Source organism: Gavialis gangeticus, unplaced genomic scaffold, assembly GCF_001723915.1.
Source record: "Gavialis gangeticus isolate Ggan-Ray unplaced genomic scaffold, GavGan_comp1, whole genome shotgun sequence".
NCBI lineage: Eukaryota > Metazoa > Chordata > Crocodylia > Gavialidae > Gavialis > Gavialis gangeticus.
In genome coordinates, this window is record NW_017729004.1 from 59615176 (window position 1) to 59641896 (window position 26721).

Sequence of the window (26721 nt, forward strand, 5' to 3'; positions counted from 1 at the left end):
TCCCACCCATCAGCTGGTTATACTTCTTGATGGTTCCTGACCCTCTACTAAGAACTACTAGCCATTAATAAATTTCCATTAATAAATTGTTCACCAGGCATCACTCAGCCTGTCACTGAAAATAATTCAAACAAAGAATGCACATCAGGAAAAGTATGGATGGATGAGCAAATAATCATTGAGCAAAGCATTTATCTGTCTACTTAATGGAAAAGTTTGTTTGCTAATCCCCCAATGTATGATCTTCTGAAACCAAGCTGGAAAAGAACCAGTTCTGAAAGTTCCTTAATTCCAGCTGTCCTACTTGGCCTTAACCAGCCATTGGTTGATGGTTTCTGAGGCCAGGTATTTTGTTTGCACAGTAGATGATGGTAGGTGCCTATGTTTGGCATGCACATCACAGATTAAAACCATAAGCTGGATCCAACCTACAGACCTGGACTTTTAGTGGGCAATCGGGTCCATAGCTTCATAGAATTCCAAAGGAAAGCCCTGCCTCCTGGTAGTCATAAATTTCTATGTCAGAAATCCAAACAAACCAAGGGATCACCTCTAGAATCCCTCTACAATACACTAGAAAAAGATAATTAGAAATTTATGTCCACAATTCACTACCATCCTTTAGGTTGGGTGTACCCCTGGCAACATGCTGAATGTCATCTGCCAGTGACCCAGGACATCGCCATATGGGAATCTAACCGTGGCAGAATGAATAATGAATAGAAAACTTGCCTGTGGGCTGACCCTTGAAAACAAAAGAGGTGTGTGGGTTGTCCAGGAATTAATCTTAAGAAATATCCACATGAAGAAAAAGGGAGCCCTCAACAGTTATGTAGGATGTTCATCAACCACTGCAAGACGCCATTCAGTACTGATGGGCAATACCACAGATCACTGACTGAGCCCAACCACTTTGATCTGTCTCCAGGAACTAAAGATGGCACTCCACCCACATGTACGTCTGTGGTCTGTAGTGCACTTGCGTGGCCCTTTCTTCTGCTTCCCTAGATGACTTAGAAATGTCAGATGACAGAAAGAATGCAATGGTAAAAGCTGCCCATAATAAGTTACAGACAGCTGCTTTGGCTTACATTGTTTCCCTTTTCTCTAAAAGGAATCTTCCCTTATATTCCAGCAAAAAAATGATTCTATTGCCAGCCCCCATGTTTGTGCAGGAAGCATGTGCCCTGCTGAAATGCCCAACAAAGCTGTATTTTCATCCTTGGAAAGGCTCCCACATTTGTAGGGCAACTAACAGACAGTGAGTGAATGGAAGTGATGTAGTTAAGCTGAAATTCTTAAGTATACTTCACAGGGTTTTTTTTTGTGGAGATTATGGGCTTCCCTGAGATACAAACTTCCAAACCAAGTCAAAATACAGATGCTGTGTACATTGATGTAACAGATATAGGTAATATGCAAAGTTCCCCAGAATAAGAGCCTCTAGACAATAACAGTAGGGGCCAGCAAGCCACTTTTCTCCTTCCTGCCATCACCAGGCTTAGAAGCGTTCCAGGAAAGGACAACCTAGACCAGGGGCGGGCAATTATTTTGAGCAGAGAGCCGCTTACTGAGTTTTGGGAAGCCATCGAGGACCACATGACAGGCAGCCAGGGGCAGATAAATATTAATTTTCTAAAAGTTTTAGGGGCCCTGCGGGTCGGATAGAATTGCCTGGGAGGCCGCATCTGGCCCGCGGGCCACATTTTGCCCACCCCTGACCTGGGCACTGGTTGGGGTGCCTCCATACTTAATACACCTACACTGGTACATTCACTAGGAAGCTGCAGAGAGGCAGCCCTAACCAGATCCCCAATGCTGTATGATACATTTCCTGGACTCCTAGTTAACAGTGAGGGGAAACAAGATTTCCATCAGGGTAAAGGCCAATGTTGTGGGAAGTCATATGCTTTTCTGCCCTATCCTTGTTGCATAGGTGGGTTTCCCAACCAAAAAGTTGTTTTTAAATTTGTCACTCTCCTTCCTCACCCTTTGCCCAATTCACCTTCAGGGTGTGGTGCCACTCAACTACTCCTTGTGCTCCATGTATCCTGTAAACACTGGTTATATGGAACCCTGAGCTCCACAAGGTTCCTCCTATCCTCTGGTACACAGTGACAATGAGGATAGTTTCTGACTGAGGTTGAGGAAGAAACATATAGATAGAAAACTGGATATGCTTCACATGGTTTCTATTCTCTACTGTATTGTGCCACAGTGAGGGCAGACAGGTGAGATGAAGCTTTGATCACAATAAGCATGAAACTCTATGGAGCAGAAAGGCTGCTGAAGGAGCATGGAGAACAGAGTTGCTTCCCAGCAGCCCTGGCCACTGCAAGTTACAAGAGTTGCCACGAGAAATTGTCGCAAGCAGTGGAAGCCTGGAATGGGAGCAGAAGCCAGTGGGAAGACCTCTTTCTATGATGGTAACCAAGCCGAAGCAAAATGACCACTTCTTCAATCCAAAATTCTGTGTGGACACAGCAGGAGTCAAAAAGTCTACCACACTCAAACCTAATGGCTTTGACAGTACCCCACTATGTTATAACAATGAGCAATTAGCTTTATCTAGGGCCTTGAAATGACAAGAAATAAAATGGGAACTTTAAAAATAAAATAAAGCAAGGAGGTACATTTGTTTGTGTTGATGATCATGTATTTTAAATATTAGCTAAATTATTGTTTTCTAGAAAATCCCTGAAATTAAAGCCAAATGCCAGATTCTGCTCTACATGATACACTGTAAGAAATAAAAATGTATATCTTATAACTCCTCCCTGGTTAAAAGAAAATACACAAAGCTTACACATGAGAGAAACACATGGGTTAACAGGTGATTTGCAAACATTGTGGGCCAAATCCTTGGCTGATGTGAACCGGCATAGCTCCCATGACATCCATGGAGCATTATAAATTTACAACAGCTCAAGAGCTGTACCTTTATTATTAACACAGAGATGTTTGATAATACTGCTTACAGAACAGAAGGAAAAGACAACCTCATCAGAAGAAATGCTGCCCAAATACAATTTATTTTTCTCAATATCTGGATGCCATTCCATGAAACATTGTAATAATTGGTTTTTCTGGACTGAGACACTCATTAGTAACAGCTACAGTTAACGGATTGGAAGAATGCCTGAAGATGATGGATGTGCTTTCCGAGAAAGTAGGTTTCTGGTCATTTTCCATGGCAGCTGTAAATTTAAAAATAATATAAAGTTAACCAATGGTTGAAGCACAGAATTCACAAATACTACACAACTTCTGACTTGTTCATTAATCATCTTAAATTAATTTTAAAGTGTTATACATAATGAGCCAAAATCTGCCCTTGTGTCTGTCATTGATTAAATAGGGAAAACCGAACATACATACAAATGGGGAATTTAGCGCCGCATTTTCTGTTATATATATGTCCTTTCATATTAGTCTTCTGATGGAAAATGGTCAAATTCCATTATCAAATTTGTCCTGACTATCCTTAGTTATCATGGCAAATAGGGCTGAGAGCATCTTCTCCACTTATTCCCTAGAATCTGCAGAATCTCAATGCCCTCCAGAGTAAATGGATCTTTTGATCTGCCTAATGTCCACATATGAGGCTGCACATAGCAAAAGGAGATGTGTTTTGGCACAAAATAAAGACATTTATCAAGTGCTGAAAATCCTCCCATGCTACAGTACTATATTTCCCAAGCAGATTCTGACCTAATTGAAAGCACTACCCTTTGATGAAATAATTTATTTATCTAGGCCTTTTTTCCAATGAGAAGCCAATAAGGAGCTGTCTCTGATGATGTTAATAAACAAAAAGAAACAGTTGCAAATCAAAGCAGATTCAAATGTCCCCCCAAAATAAAATGGTGATTTCTGACTTTCTCCACAGAATTTGAAAGTAGCAGGTCAGAGCTCCAGCTGGTGTAAATTAACATGTCTCTATATCAGTATTTCTCATCCTTTTTAGATTCAAGGCGCCCCTTACTAGACTCAAAGCATCCTCCTTAAACTTAAGGCACCCCTCAGAAAATGCCAGCTTTTAGCTTTTGCTTTTTTTTTTTGACTATGGAAAAATAATAGAGCAATTCTTCTGTTTGAAAGAACTCAGAAAACCCACAACAGAGCAGATATTTTTTATGCTGTGGATTCCTATATGTAATCTCTGAGTTTATCTTATAAATTATGTGTAGGTGTTTACACACATAACAGTGTTTGTATTGAGCAGCATGCCACGACACCCTGAAAAGGATCTCATAGCATCCCAGGATGTTGCGGCACGCTGGTTGAGAATCACTGCTCTATCTATTCATTTGAACTACAATGATTTACACCATTTGCCTACATATCACGCTAAATGAATATTTCTCCCTTCATGTGTTATTGCAGTTTTTGATATCAGTGTAAATAGATATTGTCTATGTAATAGACTATGTCTGTAATTAGATACTCCACCTGTTTCTACCCCTTTATTTTCAGATGACAGTGCGTGATACAACATTTTCTAGAACTTTTTATAGAAAATTTTACTGGAAATTTTTATCACATATTTTACATGCCTGAAATATATACTTAGGGTTTAAAAAAATAGGCCTTAGCTTATTAGAAACATTTTTTCCTGTCTTGCATTTCTTGGTTATATAATTTTGGCTCCTTCTTCAGAAACAAAGTCCATGTATGTACTTCCTAATGCTAAAACTGCAATTATGTAGTAGTTACACTGCATTTACACTGTAATTACACAATGTTTATTTTTATACATGATATTACTATTAATTTGTATACCCAGATTACGGGACCAAATTTTGCAACACTGCCTCTTCAGTATCATATTTTATGCATTTTCAGAATCAAGATATGTATACTCCTGTGAAATCCTGTTTTCAGCTAGTTTACTGTTTGGCTGGATTTCTTTTGTTTACCCCCAGAGGGTTTTTTTTTTCCTTTATCTATTTCCACTAAACACCTAATATTCAATGCTCATAAAGTTCATTTCCCTGTTATTTCATTATAGTAATGCATATTTCATTTTCTTAGTTACTTTGCAGCATACTGACAAAATAGTCATCTTGATGTCAACTGTATTTGGTTTTTAGCATGTACAATACATCAACTTTCAGCATGAGCTATTAAAATCCCTTAGCTTCGATGTTATTGTGGCTTTACTTTTTTTGCATTTTGTAGATTATATTAATATAAGTTTCTTCCTCAAATATCTGAGACTAGAAGTTAATGTCTAATTATGTTTATCCAATTACTTGTTTAACTGCGTAAGTGCCCCTGTTCATCATAACTCTATGCTCTGGACTGTATCATGTTAGTATGCAACATAGTTTAATATATTGTTCATTGCTTTAATTCTGATTAATTACCAGATACACCATGAGGTTCACTTGCAGCATCACTATAGCTATTTATTTTATGTGGAAAGCATTTGGACACTGCAGCAAAGAGCAGAGATATAAAACGTAGAGACAGAGGAAGTTAAATTGCCATTGGGGGAAAAAAAGGCTTCTCCGCTGAATTAGAGTAGCTTCATGTTGCTTTCACACAAAGAGTCTCTAAACCCAAAGTTCCTGGCCACAGGAGAATCATACCAACACAGCAGGGCCTTGGATGGCATAGAGCCACAAAAGTGATTCTTATGCTACCCCAATCCCTGGCTGGGGTAGGGCCCATGGCCACATGAAAGGAAGCGTGGCAGCCAGATAGTGGTTTGGAGTGGTTGACAGCTTGTGCAAATAGAGGCTGCTCTAATTTGTGCTGGGGCACAAGCCCAGTGCAGAGCAAAGTCAGTATTAAAGAAATGCAAAAGTGATTGAAGGAGTGTTGGCATCATAAACACACCAGTCACCCTATCTGTGCCATGTGCGCCTCAGACTGAGCTGTTGACTAGGACCTCTTAAAATATTTTTCCACCCAGATATTTTTAAGATTGGTATAAAAATTATATTGCACCTTTTCCATTAATTATTGTGATAATAATTAAAAGTAACTATACTGTATGTTACACGAACATAACTCCAATTAAAAAGAAAGGACAGGATATCCCAAATGAAGAAAATAAACATTTCTGTATTGGTTTGGACTGACAGATCCTTCTCCTAATCTCTGGAACATTTCAAAGTGTTTGATATAATCTACAAGAACTGGCATACTCTTACAATTAAAATATATGCAATATCAGTGACATACTAACTGGATTAAGAATAGGCTAACTGACATATCTCAGCAAATAATTATCAATAAGAAATCATCTTCAAATGGAAGTGTATGTAAAGGGGTCCCCTGAGCATCAGTTCTAGGCCCACTGTTGTTAAGCATTTTCATCAAAGAGCCAAAATACTTCTAAGTATATATAAAATGCATTGCTATTAAAATGTGTGGATAACACAGAGGATGGTGGAATAGTGAATAGTGTTGAGGATTGGACAGTCTGGATTGCATTGTTAGCTGGGCCAGTAAAAGAAAATACATTTTAATACAGCTGGATACAAAATTAGAAACTAGGAATTCAGGCCATATGTTTATAATGTATATGGAAAGCAGCAACTCTGAAAAGGATCAAGGGATGACAGTAAGCAATCCTAACAACCTGAGCTCCCAGTGCAATTCTGTGGCAAAAAGGACTGAGAAAACCTTGGATGAATAAACTGAAGAATATGAAATAGGCAGAGATCTATGTTCCAGAATGCAGCAGGGTAAATACCATACTAGAATATTGCCTATAGCTTTGGAGTCCACATTTTAGAAGGGGTATTAGAAGACTGGAGAGGGAGCAGAAAAGAGCCACAAAACTTATTCAAAGGATGAGAAAAATGCTTTACAGTGAGAGATTTAAAGAGCTCAACCTATTTAGTTTATCAAAAAGAAGATTAAGAGGTGACTCGATTACAGCATATAGTGCATTCAAAATGCACTAAACAGTTTTTTTACTACAGCAGAAAAAGGTGTAACAGGAACCAGTGTCTGGAAGCTAAAGCCAGAAACATTCCAATTAGAAAGAAAGTATACATTTTAAACAGTGAGGGCGATTAAGCGTTGGAACAAACAGGGAAGTAGTGGATTCGCCATGTCTTGATGTTTTCAAATCAAGACCAGATGCTTTTCTGGAAGATATGCTTTAGCCAAACACAAGGTACTGGGCTCAGCATAGGGATATCTGGGTGAAATCTAAGGATTGGGGTATATGGGAAGTGAAGCTAGATGATCTATTTTTCCCTTCTAGCCTTAAACTCTATGAATGTGAATCTATGAAAGTTACCAGATTAGGCTAAATGTATTCATCCCCTCTGTAGCTGATTAATGATCTTGAAAAAAATCATCAATACTTTATTCTTGGCAAAAACTTTATTTGCCTGGAGCAAGGGAACAAGCTGGATTTTGCAGCTCTGGATTGAGGATAGACTCTATGGTTTACTTAGTTTAACACAATTGCTTATAAAGATCTAACTTCCAAGGGTGTAGATTATCAGTGTCTGATCCTACCTCCAGGGCTGTTATGAAGTAAAAAGTTCATCAGCATTTTAAAAGAGTGCAACAACGTGTACATTTGCATCAATTTGCAAAACCATACATTTGTCTTGCTGCACTCCACAATGTAAGCTAGATATCAAGCACTATGTTTTTGTTCTATACCATTCTGAGGTAAGAGTCAGTCAAGGAAGGGGACTAACCTTAAGTTAGAAACTCTTAACAAAGGGCAATCTCAAAAGTGTTACCAGTATATATTTATTGAATTACACAGTGTAATAAAGAGTGTGCCTCTGTGCTAAATTTAGAAAAGATTTTACACCAAAGTAATATCTTCAGACATGTCCTGCTTCTGTCAAACCTGACAAAACTGACAACTAAGTAATTAAATAGGAGCGCTCATCACTCCCCCTTCCTGGAAAAATATTATATTTCATGTCTTAGAAGCCTGATGGGCCAGATTCTTATTTCAGTTACACTAGCATCATTCTGGAGTAACCCCATTCACTTCAGACTTCCAGCAGCACCACCAAAGGAAAATTCTGTCTCTGCTTTTCCACAGTTAGAAGAAATAATTCTGTTGCTGCTTGTAGAACTAAATAATATTGAGCAGTCACTTCTGAAACTTTTGGCAAAGTCAGGTTACAAAGTTGTTTTTCCTTCAGACATACTGTAGCTTCGATCTGAACCGCTGTCATGTCCAACCAGTGAGAACTTTAATGATTGTGTAGCTATTTAGTAGGTCTTTGCTGTATACTACAAGAAGCTCAGGAGGAAAGCAAAAACAGACAGTACAGAGATTGGCCAGGCCATGTTATGTGGTTGACAGTTACTTAGCATAGCAATTAGGATGATATGATTCAAACCACAGAACATTTTAATACATCAGATCCCCAACCAAACCACGTGTTACGCAGTCGACCTTGATTAATGGTATCAGCAGCTTTTTGAATTTTATAGCTATGCATCCACCCTACCCACCTAGGAAATCAGTGAGGACTAACATACCAATCCAGCAACCAAATCTAGTGGCACTAATGTGGTTGTAGGTTCAAGGCCTAAAAGTTGTCTCTGTGTTTTCTAACTGTGTTCAGCAGGCTAATTATAAATACTTATTATGTCATTTGACCACATACCAGTCCACCCCTCCCCCCAACCATATATACACAAATACTCCTGTTGTTTCTGCCTGGATTGGTCTAGCTGCAAATATCTTAGTAAGTTTTTAATTCAGTGTTTTTTAGTGAAGGCCTAAAGTTATTTTCTGAGAAGCATTTTGGTTGTCAGTGGGCACATCTACACATGCACCCCACTGTGCAGTTGGTACTGTGCGGTCCTAGAGGCACTCGGGTCATGCAATGAGCTACTGTGCAGTAGCTTGTTGATACTGCACAGTAGCGGTGGCATCCTGGGTAGTGCCCACCAATCCTACGTCACCGTAGCAACAAACTGTGCAGCCGTAGCTTGTCACTATGGTGACATGGCATCTCATATAGACATGGCCAGTCAGTACAATTCACCACAAAGTCCATATCCTAGAAATACAGACCCTGGCCATACCACCGTTCTTATAAGAAGTTGAGCCCCCTCAACAATTGCTAAAGCCCGTGTGTTTGTGGGAAGAGAGGACATAGCTAGAGAGTATAAGCAAGAAACCAAATAGCAGCTACTCTAAGCAGCATGACCCTACTTCACTGCCAATTTTAATTTGTTTAAAAAATGGAGATGAGTTAATGATTGCCAAATCAGCACTACCATCCTCGTATTGGAGGAATCCCAAAGAACAGGCTGTATCCAAGGATGAGGCAGCCAGGAGGCAATTACACTGCCACTGCTGCCAATAAAGAGCCTCCAAGGAGTGTAGAGGAAATCATCAACAAATCTGGCCAGATTTTGCGCGGGTTTTCAGCCTCCCCTCACTTTCTTGGCACTGCTTTTTGCTATTTCTGCATCCCCACCTGTCCACTGGACTAACCTAAAAGTGTGGCCAGAACAATGCATTTTAAAAGCTGTGTAAGTGTTTGATTGCTTCCTTCTGTATATTTTTATTCAGGAAGGGAAGTAAAGAGGTCTGTGTTAAGAAATAATGTTATACATTTGCTAGAAGGATAATTTCTGCTACTGTAGTTGTTTTAAAAAATATTTTTCTGCTTTGGCATCTAAACCATGATTGCAATATCTGAGCTGGAAAGCAGCTGTTGTTTCTGAACATGGCTGTAGTGAACACAGTTCTCTCCCATTGTAACCAGCCAAGTTGTAGGAATGCAGTGAAAATGTGGATACAATTAAGACAGTGCAAATATTTGGTTGATGTTGTTGCCACAGTAGGCAACAGTCCAATCTTTTAATTTTTTTGCTATGTAAATTGACTTCATTGGTCCAACAGAATAAATTAACCTATGACAACTTGGAATTTTCTGCCTTTTAGTGTTTATGCATTTTGTAACCAATACACTTCACATTTAAGTTATCTTCACTTTCTTTTTGAGGTGACTAATGCATGAAAAGGCTTCTTCCATGAAACAATAGAAATTGTACTACAAAGAAGTGAACAAAGTAGTATTTACACTTTAATAGTTAATGCAGTTCAGCAGCTAGTCATGGCATCTCTGCTACTAAGGTATTCCCCTTGAGTTGTTAACACTTCTGTGATGTGTTCTCATACAAATAGCTTTTTGCTTGCAGAGTGGATGTCATGTTATTATGAAGGAAATACCTTCATATTTTGGTTTCTAGACAAAATCCTGCAGTCTTGTTGGAAATTATTTATGGGTTTCATGTATAATGAGAACCATATATCGCCTTACTTCAAGACAAGATTAATAGAATATGTTAATACATAGAAACTTACCCAGAAATAGACATCTCTCCTTAGCATACCACGTTCTTCAGCAGAACACCCAAGTATCAAAACCAAGTGTTATAACCACTATACAAAATTAAAATTACCCCACATACACCTTCCCTATACTTTCAGCATTGGTGGACTAAACTCTTCCATTAATCTGGGCGAACAATGATTATTCTCTCAACCATGTAAGAGCAAAAAATAAAACCATGCCCACATCAGCCAATTGGCACAGGTGTCTGAATCTTAAATTAAGCAACAAGAAAAAACCTCAAGTGTGTGCAAGAATGTATTGGACAAAGTGTCCAAGTGATAAGAGAGCCATCCAGTGGACCATAGAGAAACACATCAACCATCACATCTAAAATAGAAAATATCCCTAAATAAGTCATCACATTCTGTATTGACTGTTCTGAGCTTCCCCTCATACTCCTACCATACTCTGTGTCCCTCAGGTTAATATAGCACTGGTTTATGGAAAACTGGTGTCGTCATGTGAGCAAAACCCTAGTCCCTGGCCCTATGGTGGCATTATTACCTGTTCTCAAGAGCATACATACCAAATGAGAGCACCATGGCTGCAAATTCTAGGAAACAAATTGCACCACTCCTCCTATGTCAAGAGATAACAATAGGCTCAGCTAAGCTGGGAGCTTGTGGGAGTGTTTGTGAGAGTTGCTGTAATATAAGAAATAGAGTGCAGTTTAGTGCTGCCTCAGGCATGTTCAAACCTGTAACATCTCTACTGATTCCAGGCAACACGTTACCATCATAATGTGGGCAAACTGGAGGGAGTGCAGAGATAAGCAACCAAAATCAACGGTAGGCTGGGCTTATGAGGAAACAGTAAGGGTTAAATAAATATAGTACCACTTATGATGGCTGCCTAACAGTATCACAATTTTTTCAGGGGAAGAATTATTTAGCAAGGTTATTGGCAATAAATCCAGAAATAATGGAATAAGGAGAAGGAGAATGCTGGCTGAATGTAAGAGGAAACTTCCTGACAGGGAGGTACATTAGGTTGTGGAATAGTTTCCAAAGGGAAGTGATGGCAGCAAGATCACTAGAGCAGTTTACATTTAGAAGAGGCAAAGACAGATTAAGAAAATGTACTGCAAGGAAAAAAAAGCAGAGATGAGCTGACTCAGCTAATAGATCTCTTCCACCTCTAACATCTATGCAGTTGGGTGGTATTTAGCAAGAACAATGTAGGTTCTTATTCAGGCGTCTGTTGTACCTTTACAGCTGGGCTCCATACTGAAGTTAGCATTAAGGCCTCATCACCCCAGCAGTAGCTCTGAATGCTGTTCTGCTCAGCACCTAGGAAGAATAAACCCATTGATACATCCACCTATGGCTGCAACATATTATCTGTACATATATAGAGTCAGTTAGATATTTCATAGCAGCTCAAGGCCACTGACTTGCCTCCTCTCATCTCCTCCCTATTCATTTGTGGTGTCTTGTGTCCTAAAGGCTTCAGAAAGGGAGCAGTCCCTGCCTTCTGGAGAACACAAGGAATATAATTATTTCCCAGCCATGCACATTGGAGCAAGCCAAATGCCTGATGGGTTCTCCTAACCTGGCATACCCAGGCAGCAACAGGAAACTCGCTGCTCCACGGCAGCAAAGCAAACATATATTCTGATCAACATGAAAGTTGATGGACCATCCTTTTCTCTATGCAGAGTGTATTACAAAGGGACCTTGATCCTGCCTGGGATCTCTACCACACAGTAGTAGTAGCAGCAGCAGCAGCAGTAGTGTTGTTATTAACAATAATGATAATAATAACAGTTGGGCCCTGTATGTATCCCTTAATGTGTATCCATTATAAACATGGTCCTTGTATGTGTATCCATTAGAAACACATCAATACACAGTTATTTCGTGTAAGTGCACAGGTCAGGGCTCTTTAGCTGTATTACCCACCCACACAACCCAAAGAAGGCAGGAAAATTATAGAAATATATTTCCTAGTCATTTAACAGTACCTTTTCAAATTACCATGACAAGGATTTTAGGAGTCTGGCTCCTAATGTATATTTATGTATTTATCTAATTTATGAGAATAACTTCAGTCAAATTATTTGAGATATTTAGAAATTCGCCCTTTATTCTATGAAAATATACCAAGTGCTTGAGATTTTCTAACCTGGGCAGGCGGGTTAACTCCTTTGCATGCTTTAGAGTCTGAAACAGCATTCTTACAACATGGATACTAAAAATATTTTCTGATTTAATTCATTATATTTATTTGTACACCCTGGTTTGGCACAAAATAAATGGGTCTGCTGTCACTGCTTGTTAATAAGATTTATTTGCAATATTGCCCTACATTCAGTAGCTAGTTTCCAAACATGTAGGAAGGTATGGTCCCTGCATGTTGCATATGCAGTCTATGGACTGGGAGACAGATAATGGTCAGGGAAATTAAACAACAAAAGGGGTTTGCTTTGCAAATCAGTGAAGTTCATTATAGGAAGCACAGGAAAGGAATAAAAAAAGGAATTACAACTGGAGAAGGCATGGGCCTTAGGGACAAATATGGAGAAGTTGAATTATACATGTTGGGTTGCACAGAATAAATCATAAAGGAATCAGACTGCTTTGTTAACTTCTAATTGGAAGGAATCCTCCCTGTTTCCAGGATGCATGGATGGCTGTGGTCTAGCTCCTGTACATATTCCTTAAGCCAGAGTTCCAGAAAGGACTGGATTTTTTTTTTTTTTGGCAAAACTTAGGATCATTTCAGCATTCTGAAGCTCTTCATGACCTACCCTCTTTTCCCTGTTGGATTTTTTCATCCATTTTGATTGTGTAAGGTACAAGAGTCCTCTGGTGAAGTCCCTGTGTTTAGACTTTAAATGTATAACCAGTAGGGAACTGTCCCACTACTTGTGTTATGAAAGTCTCTTCAGCTGTAATATGCACTAATGCTGGCATCTTGAAATGACATTTGAAACCTGTCCATGCCTCTTGCATTTTTTCCCTTGTTGTCAAACTCACCATGCTGACTCATATCTGCAGCAAGAACATAATGATTATTCTAAAATGTCAGCTGCTGCTCTTTTCACCCCCACACAGAGCCAGATTTAGGATGAGGTTTCCTTAATGCATAAACAATTATTGTAATTGTGTTTTTTGACAATCAAGGTATCGCAGAGATGCTATTCTGTTGTAAAAACCTACATTTCCATGGTTGCAATGAACAGGTGGATCATATTGATCTATGTGTCTCTTGGTAGTTCACCCAAAAGGAAGTCAGTGACATACATATCTCTGCCAACATGTGTTTTGGCCATCAGAGGGTATTTGACAGGAGAAATAGCTAGCAGCATTATCATTTAATAACTTACTAACAGTAAAGAGCATTTTTTGAAGAACATGATTTGAAAAATCCTGAAGATGCCTGCTTGATCAGGAGCCTGGCTGTACTTTTGGGTATTTTATACTGTTAATTTGTAATATAGTTTCCTTGCAATCCTTGTATAGAACTTGTCCCTTTGGTGATTTCCTCTAACATTTGCTGAGGTTTCAGCAAATAAAGGACCATTTCTCTGATAATTCAGTTATTAAACAGGTCTGTGCTATTCAGAGTCAGAGGTCCACTTGAGTTTAGCAACCAATTAAATTAGCTTGATTTAAGCACACCAGTTTCTATAACCAACAGCACTCAAGGGAGTGATGTAGCTAATATCACATCCAGTGTTGACTCCCCAATACCTATTAACAACTGAGTAGACCAGAAGGATCTTTATCATGACTCCTGACTGAATCACAAACTTGCACATTTCTAGCTGTAGCAAGACAACAGATCTGCTCTGCCTCCATCCCCCAGCAGGCTGTGTTATCACAGGTAATGAAATGCCTAGTTAATGGATTCTCTCCTCAGGTATTTTGATGTGTGAATCAGGAATAACTTCACTGAAATCACTGCAATTAGACAAGTGTGCACCAGTGCAAGGGAGAAAAGAAGCAGACCTGATGAACCTTATTCTGTATCTTAAAACCAGGCAAAGTATAACACAGGAACAAAGAAAAATGGGTAGAATACTCTGTAAAGAAAAATGTAAAGGATAAATATAACTATATTATTGCTGCAGCCTGGGTGAAACTGTGGGAGGTAACTGCCTCCCTTCATTTAAGATGGAAGACACAGTTAAGGTCCATTACCGTGATGGTGTTCTCCAAAGCAAAACACAGACACATCCAAAACCACTCAGGAATTTGAACCATGTGAATGTAGGACTTTGCTTGTATGTTGAGTGGGGAGAACGTGGTGTGGACACACACAAGAAAAGAAGCAAGATAAAATAGAGAAATAATCTCCAGACACAGCGAAAACAAGCAGCAAGCTGGTAAGTAGGTAGGCTCAAAAGCCTAGAGAGCTTTCTCAGGGGATCTGCCTCCAAGCAAGTAAATTGCCTCTGATTATTCAATTTCTACAATGTTGAGGGAAACTGGAATTTATACATTATTTGTAAATAAATAGGACTATATTAAAGAGACTTGACTCCATCACCCATTTCCCTTCTTAAATGGAACAAGGTATAAGATTCTGAATTTTAGCTAACCACTTGGGTTTAAAGAGGGAATATTATTATAAACAGGGAAATACACTAAAATAGTGACCCCACACAGAGCATAATCTCTCAGGATGGATCCAGAGAAGATGAGAGATTGAATACCATATTTTATCTAATTTTGAGGAATCAAATGTGCCTCTTCCATTTTCTCACCACACATACATAATTATTGCAACCACACAATAAATTAAAATATAGCAAATCTGGCAGCACATCTGCTAACCAACCCTCCAGAATAAGATCTCCAGTAAAATAAATCCAGTGTATCTCTCCCAAGACTTAAACCAGGTCTCAGGTATAAACCTGAATAAATAGGTAGGCTTTCCAGGGCATCCCTTTGAAGAAGTGAGTACTGGAGCTGAAGGTCCTCCAGTGAGAATACTTCACCTCCAGATCTGACCCCAAGGGACTATCTCTATCAGCATCTCTGTGTATCTCAGATGGTGGATAATAAACATGGAGAGAGAGGAGTACAAGAATAACCACAATGACAAGCCAAAATCTGAACATTCTGCTGTGTTTGTAGCTTATAGCTATAAAGCTGCTGTCATCCTGGTCATCATGAGGAAGTGAACTTGAACTTCTATTGCTAAGCACATTTTAGCTTCTGCCCTAGAACTGAAGGGCCACTTTGTCTTAGCCGGCAGTGATTGAAGATCCAGATTGTCTGTGGATCAAGCAGAGAGGAAAACACAGTACACTGACAGTGGTATCATGCAGTCATAAATGGACATTTCATGAAAGAGTAATCTCTTTGCCACAGAATCATTTTCTCATTATCTTTCTTTGTCCCATTGCATATGTGAAGTATCCCTCCTAATACAACCTTTCTCCTCCCCTTTTTTGGCTTTGTATTTGCCTCTCCCACACATTCCCACTGATGTGAAGAGCTTGGCATACCATCCCTTTGAGTATTGTTTTTGTTTGGTTCATAACTTGGAATATGTTTCTTAAAAAGGAAGCAACATTTGGGATGTAAGAGGCTTCAGGGAAGACTTCCATAGCAGAAACTTATTAGACATGTTGCTTGGAAAGCAATCCAGTGAACAGAATTGAATTGACTTGGTTGTATGACCAAGTGCTACTTGTCACTCACTGGCACATCCTAAGTATGAGAAGCCACGTGTGGTTCAAAAAATGTCTCCTAGGGTGCATCCCCATGAGCAGGAATGTGTGTTTCCCTGGGGACAAGTAACAACAGCATACCTTGTGCCACTGCTACTTGCCCCCGGGAAATGCCCATGCCAGGCACATTTTGGTGCATGGCACATTGCCCAGGATGGGTATGGGGAGGCTGGGACCAGTAACTGTTCTGGCCCAGCAGCCTTATCTCCGGTTCTGGGCTCCCCTGGGAGCTGCAGCCATGGCACTCCTGCAGCAGGGAGCCTAGTGCTGGAGCTTGGTTCCGGCTGGTCAGGCTCCCGTTTAGGGTGGCATGCTGGTGGCCCAGTTTTTTTATGCATGGGGGTTTTTTTGACCACGGTATCTCCTGGAGTCAAAAAAAAATCCTGCTCTGTAAAGTAGCAGAGCAGCAAATGTCTACATGTGTGGCATGTGCAGTATGTGGTGCCGCAGACCTGTCTGGACCCACATACTGCACGCCTGCGCTTGTCTGGACGCGCCCCTATGAGCTTTGTTAGGGAGATAGATTTTAAGATAGAATCATTGACTGGATGTGATGTATTTAGGAATCAGTGTTTTAATAATTTATAAGTTAGGTTAAAAGAAATTGTTTCACTACCAACCCTGAATTATGCAAAGAGAGGATTTGAAGAGGACAGACACTATGTACAGCTTTTCATATCCTACTTTCCCTTTTAAGGGATACCAAGTGGCTAATCTGGGTTTAGGTATGAAGTGAGAATGTCAGCTATAAATCAGAGGAAATGCCCTCGCTTTTGGAAGTGGAAGTCGTTCCTATTAAATTCAAGGGTGTGTGCAGATGTATTTCAAGCATGGTATTGGAAAGAAGTAATTTTATGTGGGTGGATAATGCCCTTCAGGGACCAAGTTCTCAAAGGTCCCTGCATACCACCTCTCACTCATGTGCATGCATGAGAACCGCATGCAAATTAGACCTCTGAAGATGTGGCAGGATAGAAGAGGGAACCTAGGACCTGGAGTAGTTCCCTCAGGTGCTCAAGGGAGAGGAAGCAGAGCCAGCTGGACTCGCTTACAACAAACAGGTATTAAAAGGCAAACTAATGGCTGCTTCTCTAGAGAGAAGTAGTTTTCTGTTCTCAGCCTGAGAGAGTTTCAAAATGTACCACTTTGATTTCTGTTGGGAACTGCTCAGACAGAGAAGACTTGTTTCTCTAGAGCAGTTCCTAGCTTCATGTATTGATTCAATTGACTTAGAATTAAGTATGTAATTAAATGTTGCAGCCTCAGGTCCTAAGATGGAAAAGTAATATTTCTTGGAATCACTGGAGCCTCCTGTTGTGACCTCTGGGTTATTCCTCCCATCTAAATATTAGCTAGCCTCAATCACACCTATCTTCTGAGATACAAATGTGTGACCCAAAACAGCCTGACTTCTTCCTAAAATAGCAGATGTATTAACTCTTACTACATGATTTTTTTGAGTTTGTCCTCCCTAATTGCTAGCAATTATGTAACAGAGAAATGATGTTATGAGTAATGCACACACATAAATCTTATGTATGTATGTGATGTTTTGTCTGTTTAACTGATAAGTAAGGATGGGAAATTGAATTAAAACACTACCTTAAGAATAGAAAAGTCTATCCGTGGTTTGAAATGTATTCACATTTTGGTGGTTACTATATTATTTTGTTCACAATAACTTTGCTATATCAAAGTCATTCTTTATGAAACCACAGTAAAAATGTGTAGATTAGGTAACTCATGGGAGTTAGGTGTAGAAGAAATTTGCTACAGGACTATTTAATCACTGAAATAGCAGTCTGAACTCAGAGTAAGTTGATTGTGAGCAAAAATGTTGATCCCATAGTTGCTTCATGCTCTGTATGAAATGACTTGGTGTGCTTGTTCCCATGAAAGAAGATCAAATATCCCTGCCACAGAAACCACTACCACCACAGTTTATTAGTAGTAGTACTCAGGCCCCAGCTAAGATCCAGGCATTCTTGTGCTTGACCTTCCACACCATCACAGACTGAGAGAAAATCTGCACAAGAGAACTTATAGTTTATGTAGAATGGGACAATAAAAGAGTGGGAGAAAGAAAGTATTATGGCTCCATTTGACACATGGGGAGTTAAGGCACAGATCCTCAGAGGGATTTAGCTGTCCATTGAGAGTGAAGCGCATAAACCCCTCTGAGATCTGGACCTAAGTAATTTGTCCAAGGTCCAAAAATCTGGGGAGAACCTGAAACAAAATCTGTATCTTCTGAACCTCATCACAGGTCCAACCAGATCTTTTTTCTTAACTGGACACAATTTGTTGGTAGTCAGAGCCAGTGGAAAAGGAGGATGGAGATTAAACAGAGACTTAACTCTACTCCCTCCAGCTTAAGGATTGGGCACTGTGGGGAAATCTACATGGCTGCTGCACCCATTCTGTCCATATTACTGGACAAACAGTCAATTACTGTGACAGAGACAACTTAACTACTTTTCTAATGAGAATGAGAAAAGGTAGTACATAGTATGATGTTGCAGGGGGAGAATCTTCTATACCATATTTGCCCCTGTCTAGTGTGCCTCAGTTACAGAGGGCAAAAGCCCTCCCAAGAGAATGATACAAAATGCAATATGTTTCTACTGCATCAGCTGAACTGAAATGAAACTGCTAAGCAGTACATAGTTTACCAACATTATACTAGTCTGAAAAGGAGGCAGAAACTAGTGTGGGAAATGTAAAAATGAAATAGTAGAGCAGAGGGATCTAACACTGGAGGAAAACTGCTTTCCACAAGCTGTGTAAACTCTAATTAAAAGACAAAGGACTCTATTCTCCACTCCCGTTGCTTGACTCCTTGTTTATGGGAATTATATATAAAGCCTGAACCAAAGCCCAGACAAGTCAACAAAAATACCCCCATTGACTTCAATAGATTTTGGAGCAGGCTCATACCAAGGAAGGGGAGAATTGCTGATTATTTTCCATTTCAACAACATACTTACCATATTAACACTGTTTACAGTATACCATCTGTGAGTGTTCTTACTGTGAATGGCCAGCAGTAAAATAGTCTGTCTGCTATGCTGGAGAAATTATTTGATAGATAAGGAGCAGGTTTAAAATATGTTTCAGCAGTGCAAATATTTAGGGCCAAATACTTAGGGCCAGGACCACAGCTGTCGTAAACCAGGTCAATGCCATTGACTTCAATGGAGCAATGCTGACTGATGCCAGCTTAGGATATGGGCCAACCCATTTAGTCATTACACAGTCATATTGCCTCTTTATTTCAGTGGACATTTTATCTGAGTAATAAAACTAGAATCAGGTGAAAGGGTCTCCCAAAGCTACCATCCTACTTGGTTAGTTTGGTTATAGCATTCCAATTTGTGTAGCATGTAAGGGAATGATAATATCACATCCAGCTCTTTTGACTCCACAGGTGACTCCATAAGTGACTGGATAGTGAGTGAGTCTCTGGGGCTGGAGGCAGGCCTTAGTATAAGACCAAATCTGGGCTTGAATGCATGCCCATGGAGCTATAGCAAGAACCCATGACTACCCTGCCAACACAGCTCTTAAGCAGGAAGCACACCATCAAAAGAAATAAAACAGGGATTATTTTGATTAATCACTAATTTGAATTGTCCTTCCTTTGAATTCAGTCCCTACCCATAAGACCACCCTTCTTCTAATCACCTTTCCATTTATATCCCCTACTGTACAATAAAGCATGAATAGGATCTTTCTCTCTTTCTCTTGATTAGCTAGCCTAGTTAGTAGATCTATGAAAGGTGTGGCAACCCTGTGGCATTCATGCCACAAGTGGAACAGGCAGCTCCTGTGTGTGGCACGTGGTAGATTGGCAAGGGAGCAGGGAGCAGAAATAGACCAGCAGATTGAGCAAGTGGTACCTGGGGAGGATGCAGTGCTTAAGTTGCTGCACACCTGCCAAAATGGTTGTCTCCCATTGGTCTATGACCCAGGTCATGGTCATGGTGTCTCAACACAATACTCACAAACAGAATCACAAGGATGGTTGCTTTCCATGTCATTGGCTGAGGAGGAAGTTGGTCCTTTTTCTGTTATAGATGTTGGGATGTGGTGGGGAAAAATTTTGAGAACCACCAATCTAGTAAGATTTCACATTTTTTATCTTGGTCATTGTTTGAAATTTATTATGAAGGGCTAAGTATGGGTTTTTTTCAACATTTGAAGAATGTTTTAGGGTTTTTTGGAGTTTCAGTCATTGCAAAATTGCTCTGATTTGAAATATGAATATGTGTCTGATATTTCTGGGCATCCCTCTGGCTGAAAAAATGATCCATGTTTACTCTGCTAGAAGTTCCTTGAAAACATGTATATAGATTTTATTCAAAGTAAATAGGTTGTAATTAAATATAGTAATTAATAATTACATCTATTTATAGCAATTCTGATGCACATAAAAGTAGTTTGCCCTCTGGTGGTTGGCAGTGTGCTAGATAGAATATCAGGGTACTTCCATAGCCTAAAGCAAAGGAAGTTTTCCTTTATTTCAAGTGATAAAGGCCCCTGATTTCAGAACTGAAGGATCCTCTTTATCTTTAGTGTATGTGCACAGTTTATCCAATAACTGTGTTGCATATGGCTATAGTTTCATTGCAGAAAGAATCCCAAATGTGTCTAAAAAAAAATGAAGCAAATTGGGTGGGCTGGGGTTTGTTTGTTTTTTCTCTTTCATTAACAGGCTATTAAAATTACCCAGTATATTGAACTACTTTGGAGCTTACCATTAAAAGTTTCCATCATAAAGTCTATATTCATTTCTTCCATAATTTCATATTGAAACCTGTTTTTTTAGATTACTTTCATGGTACACAAGCCTAAGCTTAGAATGTCTGGAGGCCGCTGATTTAACTAGTTTGTTCTGGTTGCTGAAGAACTGAACTTTTTGGAAAACATAAAGCCTGACTTTGTGTTCCCTCTAATTAAAACACAGCTTAATCAGACAACTTCTAGTTTTATATATAGTTAATTACCATTGCATTGTACTTGGATACTAGAGCTGTGGGTGGGAAAATATAGCCCTAATACAGTGAATGTAGAAAAACAAAAATAAAAAGATATATTTATAAAATATCAGCCTTATCATTTGTTATAGCAATGCAACCTTTATAAAGCATGCCTATGCTGAAAGCAGCTTTGTAAAATCTGTTCAGGGCAAAGAAAGGTAAAGGAGTAATAGAAACTCCATGGTTAGTCTCAAACTCCACATAACACTACCAGATAAATGGGACATACCTAACTCTGGAGTTCTTCTGGGCAAAAAGAGGCAAGAGACCCAGATCAGGAGTGAAGTCCTAGCCACACTGCACTCAGTGTCATGGTACACTGTAGAATCCAGAACTTGCAGAGCACTGGTAAATGATAGTGAACAGAAGCCGTGAACATCTTATGGGGTCTGTAACCTAGATGCTCTGTGAACCTCAATTTTTTGTATTAATCCTACATAGTTGTTAAAAAAGAAAAATACATTAAAGATAAAGAAAAAAACATGACTCTAAGTTAAGGTGACTGCTACTGTATTTATCTTAAGGAACTGTGTGTATTTTAATAAAACACCTAAGCTTTTTCAGATAATTAACGGCTAAGAACTATAGCTAAATAATCAAATATGCTCATCTTTCAAATATTCAAATATATAATCTCTTTAATAATATCAACTGAAGAGGCAATCATCAGAGTCAGTGTGGAATCCTTTTAGACCAGGCTTCTGGGGTCAAGCTATGTAACACTGAGACTTTAGCTACATTTGAAGAATCATGAAATAGGCTTTAGATCAAGTCCAGAACAATGCAAACAGTTCTGTCCTTAAGGATCAAATCCTAACCATTGACAACCTCAGATGCAAAGGGATTCAGAGAAAAGGTTCCAGACATGATCATCTTGGCTGAAGATGTATAAAGATTCTGCACACACATACACCTACACCTTGGGTAAAAGAACACTAAGGTTAAAAATTTAGTCCAGAGCTGAAAAGTTAGGAGATGTTAGAATTAAGTTTATATGTTCAACTTTAATTTAGCCCCCTTGTGTGAACTCATTCTGATATAGTCTTTAATTATATGGCCACATACTGGTCTTTCCACAGGACCTGGATAATTTCAGCCTGAATGGTTAAAGTGTAGTATAGCTATAAGAAACTGAAAACAGGATCTTATAATCGGAAGCATCGGGCAACCTTAATTATAGGCAGCACTAACAACTCCACCTAATTAGACAGAAAAAATATATCTATATGTAGCTGTCTGAGGAGAAGCAGGGAGATGGTGGTTGGGATATGCAGATATGCAAGATGTTAGATGCCATGGTGGAAATGTGTAAGACAAAAAGTGCTTTTCCGCATAGATGTTGTTCTTTAGTTTTTTGGGGGAAGGGGGAAGGGGGTTGTAGCCATCTGTTTGAAAGTATAAATGAAGTACTAACAATGTTATTTTTTGTTCCAGTAGACTGTATGTGTTGGCACTTTTCATGCCTTTTATCACCTCTTCTCTAAATACAGTTTTGCCAAAAGTTCAGCTTGGTCCTTTGAAGTTTCATAACCAGGTCTTGTCATCTTTGTTTTTTTTCTGGTTCTCATAACAGAACTGGCTGCAATAGTAGCCACACATTGCTCTGTCTTGCCTTGTCTAGACTAGAGAGAATGGTGCTTTTGGAAACAATGTGTTACTTAATAGTGTGTTTTAATTAACTGCTCTCTAAATTATGAACCTAGGTAGATGTGTTTTAATCCCTTTGAAACCCCCCCTCAACCCCCCCCCCAAAACAATAGCCATGCACTGGTCATATTCTAGGCTTTCCCTCACACTAAAGCAAGGTTTAAACATGCACACTTTTACTTCTGCAGACAATTAAATGAACACATATCACTTTATGTTTCCTAGGGTCCAGTAAAGTTAATACATTGAGGTGGCTGGGGTTGGGAAACACAGACACAAGGCTCTGAATCTACAGGATAATAGCAAGAGATTGGATTGGAGAAGCTTTAATCTCTACTCTCAAATCACCATTTATTCCTTTATATTGACACATCTTCAGTTTGCCACCTGGCAATGGAAGCCCTGAAACCAAGGGAGATATCCTGCAAAAAGCTTATTTCCACAGCAGTGTCTGTCTGTGTGATGACCTGATTTCTGCTGTGATCACCCTTTAGAGATCAAAGCAGGATTAATGTAATGCTCTGCTGTTTGCATTGCACATCACAAAACTCTGGAGATGGGATGGCAAATAAGTACATAAGCAGGCTCGAAATTCAGGGAAAATGGAACCCAGTGAGATTTTAATTAAAGGAGACCAATAAATGCTGACTAGCATTTTCCCATCAACTGAGCCACTTCAAATAGTTTGGGGGGGGGGGGGTTAAATGCATGCACACATTTAGTTGTTTTCTTTTCTTATGTATAATACTGATCCCATCCAGAAAAGGGGCTGGTCCAAACCCTATTGAAATTAATTAGAGTTTCTCCATAACCCTCAGTGGAATTTGTCAGGCCCTACATGCATCTACATTCAAGTCCACTGGCAGCTCATATAGTCTCCTCAGTAATGTGAACACACTGTTTGTGCTCAAAGGCATATGTACAATGAAGGATCTTGCAAAGTACAATAAACGAGCACAAGCATGTGTAACCAGATGGTCAAATGTGGGGTAGACACGAGAAGAAGTAGTAATGTGAACCAATGGCACTCTGATGCAGTTCAGACTCCAAGCAGCACTCAGTTTGTGTATACCAATGTGGGTGTGGATAGGACAAGAAATAATGGTCTGAAACTGCAACGGGGGAGACTGAGATTAGGCTTTAGGGGAAAGCAAACTCTTTCCAATTGTAAAAGGAGTTAAGCACGGGAGCAGATTGCCTAAAGAGGCTGTGGGATCTCCCTTACTCGAGGTGCTGAAGAGCAAGTTGGAAAAATATCTGTCCGGAATGGTCTAGTTGTGGTTTGATCCTGCCCTGAGCCAGGAGCTAAACTAGATGACCCGATCCTTCTAGTCCTATTTTCTATGGTTCTGCCATTGCATGTGTGTGAGAGGGACAGAGGGACAGCGTACCGAAACAGTATTGGATATGACCCTTTCCGTAATCGCCTCATACCTTTTCCCTCTCGCTTCTGCTGTTGCTGCTATTAAGTGATGAAAGGGAAGGAGAACTAACGATGTGTTTTCGCCCTGGAGGACTCCCCAGTCGCATTAGACTGGAGACCTGGTTCCCCCCACCCCGCAAATCCTTGTCATTATTCCCAGTGCTTCACTCGATCACATTTCCCCTAGATCTAACCCTCCTGGGGGCTCCGGACCCCGAAGGACCCTTTCCAGGCTGGCCTGTCCTGTGAGCTAAGGAGGAAAGTAAAGGCCATGTGTCGACTGTAAGTACAGATCTCCGAGCAGGGATTAGGTTAAGAGAGCCCTTCCCAGCTCAGGGCCCAGGCAGCTTTGTATGGGCACAGTAGGACGATGCAAAGGGCCGTGCTGGAGCTGATACGCAGTGCCATGACCCCTGCACACACAGGCAGTCGGGCAGGCAAGCTGGCAGCACACCGAGATCAGCCTGCAGTCGGCTCAGCGGCCTGATCTTTGGCAAGGTTGCTGAGAAGCCCGCTTCTGTTCGTGCCCAAGCCATTCCTTTCCGTCTCCCTCGGGGTTTCAGTCGCTTCCCTGGCTCCCACCGCCACGACGTGCCTACAGCAGCGCGAAGGTGTGCGTGCGGCGGCGGGCGGGCGGCCCGGCAGGAGGGGGCCGCGTCAGTTTGAGCCCGGCCTCAGAGGCGCGTGGGCTGCGCTGGGTCCCTCTCGCCCCGTCCGTCAGAGCTGCGGGATCGGGTCCTGCCCTTATGCTGCGTCCCGACTTTTGCCAAGAAAAGCTTTGCATCCCAGCGGCCCTCCTCTCTCCTCTCCCTTCCCGGCACCTGCCAAGGAAACTCTCCACACAGATGCCCTTCAATGGTAGACCAAAACGGGACAAGCCTGCGCCAAAGAGACTGGCAGCGGGGGGGACGCGGCTTCAGGCATGCTCCATCTTCCAAACCGACCTGAGACACGTGTCCCAGCATACATGGCCCCTGAATGCAGGTAGACTGGCAGCCGGGTAAATTCGCGCTGAGGTGTCCCATTTGGGAGTACTGAAAGGCTTGGAGTGCTGCATGGATTGCAAACAAGGAAATGGTCCTGATGAGCCAGGCAGAGGATAGCACACGGCTGTCACATGTAGCATCGCCTGTCACGCGTGTGTGGTGCCTATGCCCAGGCGGGCACACGGACCTCTCCAAGGGACAGGTCTGCCCCTCGATAGTTTAGAAAACTGAACACCCCTGAGCCCCCAGATGTGTGTGTTTAGTATAATCTAATAGCAGCAGTGATTATACTTTATTATTATTTGCAGTGTGGTATTTTCAGCTGAAGAGAGATTTAAAAATCAATACTAGAGCCTCATGCTTGGCTGGGTTGGACACTCCTGGAAAAGCTATTGAAGAAGGCCAATAAATCAATCTTTCTCTTTCTCTCCCTGTTATATTTTGTTTCTTCTTCTTCACATTCTCCCCATTGCGGAGAGGAACCACATCTAACAAGGTACCACTTTGAAATACCTCAGACTTAAAGCCAACATGCTAATTATAGATTAATAGGAGGTAAAGCTCGGTTGAAATGACATAGTGAAAAAAATCGAAGCTGATCAAATTTAGCATGTCATCAAATACATTATGGTCACTTAAAATTCTATGTTTAAGAGGACGCTGCATAATCTTAAAAACCCCATGACTCACTGGCACCAGGCTTTTGCACAGACCAGTGAAGTTAGAATTCATTAAAAGTTATTTTGTGGTAATAGGGCGCTCAGAGAGTTTTTACAGCTTCAGTCGAGGTTTGTCCAATATTCCTAGCCTGACACAGCAGTAGTCTGTAGATGAAACAAGTCAATGTAATGAAAGCATTTAACAAACTTCACACATTTCATTTATTTGTTTTTAAACTATTGAGTAGATCTGAACGTTGAATAAGCAGCAAGGAAGAGCATAATTGCTTATTATTTTTATACATCTGGCTTTTAAATAGTGTGTCCGCTTTTATTTTTCAACTTTTAATTTAAAATGCTAATGAAAGAACAGCAAAATCTCTTTGGGCTAAATGTTGAACATTATCCAGACGCATTATTTATTACACTGATGTTTGCAACTCAGAAGAGAATCGAACACGTAATCAGTGTGGAGTGAAAACGAAGGACCAAAAATAAGCAAGCCTTAAAGGCAACTCTGATTTGTGTTTCAATACTCCGGTTTAAGCATTTTGTGGGTTTAATTGTTTTAGAATGACAAGGAATTTCCTAATAGTCAACACCTTACAAACGCTGGCTGATTATACTTCTTGAAAGAATGTTTAAAGATTATTTTTGTATTTGTGTGTGTGCCTTTACCTGTGTACACACGCACAAGAAAATGGTAGGTGGATGAATATACACACACATATACATAAGTTTCTCTAATATGTTTACATGCTCTGTAGCTTTAGCAGCACCGAAATACGTGTCCCTTGATTTTAGCACTTCCTAGGTATTCCAAACACTGAAGAACAAAAACCCTTATCTAGGAAATGAAGAACGCCCCCCCACTCTATTCCTCCCCCCGCCAAAAAAGAGAGAACAAGAAAAAAGGAAAAGGGGATCTCGAT

The 26721-nt window shown here is 40.2% G+C and overlaps 1 long non-coding RNA gene across 1 annotated transcript in view; it reads right to left on the bottom strand.

The window, feature by feature from the left end:
• Nucleotides 1-1101: 1101 nt before the first annotated feature.
• Nucleotides 1102-26721, bottom strand: part of LOC109291432 — a 57502-nt gene continuing 31882 nt past the window's right edge. Inside the window, exon 2 of the long non-coding RNA XR_002095844.1 lies at nucleotides 1102-3197. This is a non-coding gene — a long non-coding RNA (uncharacterized LOC109291432). The remainder of the gene's footprint in view (nucleotides 3198-26721) is intronic.